The sequence below is a fragment of the Mytilus californianus genome, unplaced genomic scaffold (assembly GCF_021869535.1).
Source record: "Mytilus californianus isolate M0D057914Y unplaced genomic scaffold, xbMytCali1.0.p SCAF_6, whole genome shotgun sequence".
NCBI classification, from domain to species: domain Eukaryota; kingdom Metazoa; phylum Mollusca; class Bivalvia; order Mytilida; family Mytilidae; genus Mytilus; species Mytilus californianus.
The window spans coordinates 14,592,600-14,597,112 of record NW_026262712.1 but is presented as its reverse complement, the minus strand read 5'-3'; the positions used below and the strand labels follow the sequence as shown (position 1 = coordinate 14,597,112).

The window sequence follows — 4,513 nt, the reverse complement described above, 5'->3', positions numbered from 1 at the left end:
AGGCCATACGGTGACATTTGGTTGATGGAATTCGCTTCATTTTGGACTCTTTTGGATAGTTGTCTCATTTGCAATCATACCACATCTCCTTATTTATATAAGCTGTTCGATCTTAAGAATACATAAGTTTCAATTTAAAAAAAATGTATGCATCTGTGGCTTTAAGTCATTAACTTCTGAAAATTTCTAGTCTACCTTTAACATTAAACAACAAAAAGGAATGAACAAACAAGCAAACAAGTTTATAATTTAATTGGTTCCTGAACAATTAGAAGCTATAATTTGCTTGTACTTTATTTGATAAAGACACACACCGTCAACAAATACCAACGTTTTGGTTAACACTTTTTAAATTTTGTTAGTATAAAAATTAAAAAAAAAGATCTTGTATGATTGCCAGCGAGGCAATTATTCACCAGAGAACAAATGATAAGCAACTTAAAAAAAATGTAAGCAGGCTTTAGATTCTGAAACGCGAAAATAAAAAGGCAAATTTCACATTGATTTTTTTTATTTGGGAAGTGTAGCTTCCGTTTAAAAGGAACAAATGACGCGTTAAGCAATTGTGAAAAACAAACACAAATTTTGTTTAAAGTCGGAACTGAAAATAGTAAATTTGGAATCGGACTTTTAAGTAAATTTCACTTTAATAACGGGTGGAATGTCGTCACATTTTGCTTCTAATACCCTCTAATATCTCATTGCACGTTCTGCTAACGAACGGAATTCTGCAAAAGAAATACAAATTAGTAAATATAAGCTGTAAGTATAATGGATGTTTCACAATGTCAACTAGAGAGTAGTGAAAAAAAAATCAATCTATGGTTGCTTGTAGTCGTAATTTAACATTCGGCTAAGATATAGTATTGTTTTCACTCACATAACTAGTGATTTTTGACTTGTGTAATTATTTTCATTAATATTATCATTATAATTATTATAATGACTTTGTAGATGTTATTTATCAGAAAAGGGAAACATTGGTTAAACGCAAGGAGTCAGAACCTCAACTGAACAAATTAATACAGCTGAAGCCTGTATCCGGAAGCGGGATTTTCTCGTTGTGTAGAAGACCGATTAGTGGCCTTGGGCTGTTTTCTGCTCTTTGGTCGGGTTGTTGTCTCTTTGACACATTCCCTGTTTCCATTCTCAATTTTATTCTCTAGTAGTATATGTTAAATGAACTTACGTTGTAATTTTACACTACTGTCTCAGGTTAGGGTGAAGGTTGGCGCCTGTTAAAACGTTTAAACCCGCTACATTTTTATACACCAGTCCTAAGTCAAAGAGGGGGTACACCCTGTATCCCCCTGGTCGGAAAATATATCATTATTTAACATAAAATCGTCCAAAACTTTTTTCGCCTTGTACGTTCGGCAGTATTTCTTAGTTGAAATCCCAGATCCGCCCCTGGACTTAAATAGATCAACATTCTGTAAATTTCATTTTCGAAAAGTTTACAGACAAATTATTTAGGACCTATATTACGCAAATCTCAATGACGTCATAACATCATACACTTTTTCATTTTTGTAAGATGTCAGTATGAATAGAGCTGCATATTAGTATAATGAAACTTAGTAAGACTCTCTATTAAGAAACGATGTTCAAATCCTGGATATAACATTGAAGTAATATCAATCATATGTATTCATTTAACGTTAATACACTACTGTCCCAAATTAGGGGAGGATTTTGCGCTAACAAACATTTTAACCCAACTCTTTGTGCCTGTCTAAATTCATGAGCCTGTTATCCAATGGCTGTCGTTGGTTGCTGCCTGCTATAATTGTTTTTCGTTTATTGCTTGATGATAATCAGGGCTTTGGTTATCTTTTATGAATTCATTTCACATGTTGTCATGCCAGTGCTTTTAATAAAGTTTACTATTCTTTATTTTTAAAACTTAAAGGATACAATCAAACTTACCGCCAATTTCTAGCTTTTCATTCCCGTTTGTGTCAATTTGAGGCATGGCTAAGTAGAACAACTGTCTCCATCGAGTCCTGCTGTAGTCCAGTCCAGGTATGTTTTTATTTGCATAATATGAGGCATACTCATTACCATCAATGTGCCCATCATTATTTGTATCAATCAGCCTAAAAGTCACGGCAACGACATCTCTCTTTACAGTGTCTCTCTTTTGCATTAGAAATACTTATTAAATACATAAAAAGTATAAGTCCCTTTGCTTATTTTTGGGAAAATTCTAAAAATGCAACTTAAAATGTGATTCCCTAATTTTCAGAAAATTTACATTCAACGCTCGGTTAAGTTTAACTTGTCCCCTGCGTATTTCGAAGTGTAATTCAAATGTGGGCAACACCTCTGCGAAAAAAGATGTCGTCTGTTCATACGAAGCAGCAAACCATTGCTAATGCAGGCTATTCGATGGATAAGTTTAAATTCGTTCAATAAAATATCATTTATCATCAGTTTTCAAACGACATCAATTAACACAAATAAATGTTACAACTATATGATCAGTAGATATAGTTATATTTTAAGTGTATCAATTTGATCTAGATGGGCGTTGTTTAAACAGCTTCGCAAATAAAGTATGTTCTATTTGTAAAGATCGGTAAATTGTTCAACTTATTTTTCTATTCGTTATCTCAAAATACATGTTTTAACTAGACAAATTTGGGAACTAAATATTAGCTTACCTGGTGTTATTTGTTTATTTTATGTAGCATCATTCAAAGGAATTAATTAAGGGGAGTTTCAGGGGGAGATAACTCTAAACGCGATAATTTACGTTTAATGTCTCGTTGCTGACAGTTTTTTTTCTTTGATGAAATTGTTATATCTGTAACTCCTTACCGGGCAAAAAATTTGGACAATTATTCAATCCTCATAATAACCCATTGATGGTTAATGAAACCGAAAACAAATATTTGATTTGTCAGAATTATTATTATGAACTGCATCTGGATATTGGTGGGAGACGTCATTAAAATTGACGAAACGTACGAAAATGATATCTAGACATGTGAAAGGAGTAGTCACAATAGCATTGACTTAAAACTTTGAATTTCAAATTTACAATATGAGTCGACATTTGGGCAAACATATTTTCAGAGTTTAAATAAAAGAAGCATATTCACAAGAGACTCTTTCATTGATAAAATTAGATAATCTTAAAATTAGCAGGAAATTAATTGAAGCTACCAAAATTTAAATTTTGAACCTAATTATTTTCGAAACAAGCACTGCAGTTTGTTTTATTATATGATCTTCCAAATATCTCATATCAATCTACAATATACATTATTTCAAAAACATTAAAAAAGAATAACAATACAACTACATCGACTTCCCTTTAAGTAATCATTACTGGTAAAACAATAAAAGTGTTAAGTATAAGGGGGGAAAAATAGTCCCAGAAACGTAGTATTTTTCATACATTGACATTGTTGCTGTTTTTGAAAACTATTCGTTAGTCCATAATGGACTTTAATGATATGATGAAACTATTCGATTTACTTCTATCTTTGTCAAAACCATATGTTTATGAATCTAATTTGTTTTTCAATTTCTGCTAAATTGTCAGCAATTTTCAATATCTAGTATATATTCTACTTACTTAATTGCCTCATAAATGGCAGATCCTTCCTTAAATTTAGATTTGAAAGGAGAAGCAAAACTTGCAGTCACAAGGCAACATAATACTATCAGGGTTTTAATCTTCCGAAAATTGGAGTTCAATCAATCAATGCTGGAAAAGAAAAACAAATGTTTATGAAACTAACGACCCTAAGTACACTATTTTTCTTGTGTTTTAAAAAATTAGAATTAGAGCTTTTTCTTAAACTATTCATTGATATCCTTGTTTTACTCTATCGAAAACTATCTAATATGATTAAAGTTAGCACAACACGTGCTTCTATCGATGAACCTCCATCAGATACGCAAGAGACCTGCATGTTCAAATTAAGTTTTTTTTTAAAATTGCAAACTTGATAGCTTGATGAAATGATTGATAACTGTCTAACGTTCTGCGGCAAATTTTATATGCATATACAGCACGATAATATGTTAATGATATAGAAATGCACCCTGCTTTGTACTAGACAGACAAGTTGTATGTTCTTGGCAACGAAGTCGCAAAGGCCAAATCTGAAGACCTTAGTTTGACACAACTGGGCAACGAACCTATAACCCCTCGCACTTAATTCAAACAACCTTCAAGAAAAGTATTGAGGCGAATGGAAATAATATTTGAAGAATGTAACAAGACGAATTCGGAATACTTCGGTAATCATCGGCAAATTTCGGAAATCAACCTTTCGTTTATTTCAATATGGTTTATGTATGTATCAGACTTACATCACAGTGCTGCAGACTAAATACTGCTATCATCAGAAGTAATGTTATAAACCATCAATATTTCTTGCATCATTATCGCCTGAAGAATATTTCCGTTACTGCAGGCATTATATTTATGATTTTCAATAATTATTATTCTTTGACTAACAAGGATCCAGAAACGTTAATCATCTTCTCTCAAAAA

General features: G+C 32.0%; 1 long non-coding RNA gene across 1 annotated transcript; it reads right to left on the bottom strand.

The window, feature by feature from the left end:
- Positions 1-278: 278 nt before the first annotated feature.
- On the bottom strand, positions 279-3,322 carry LOC127706892 (uncharacterized). Its single transcript, XR_007984617.1, has 2 exons — positions 1,930-3,322; positions 279-728 (listed from the first exon to the last, which is right to left on the bottom strand). It is a non-coding gene; the product is annotated as an uncharacterized LOC127706892 (long non-coding RNA).
- Positions 3,323-4,513: the final 1,191 nt, after the last annotated feature.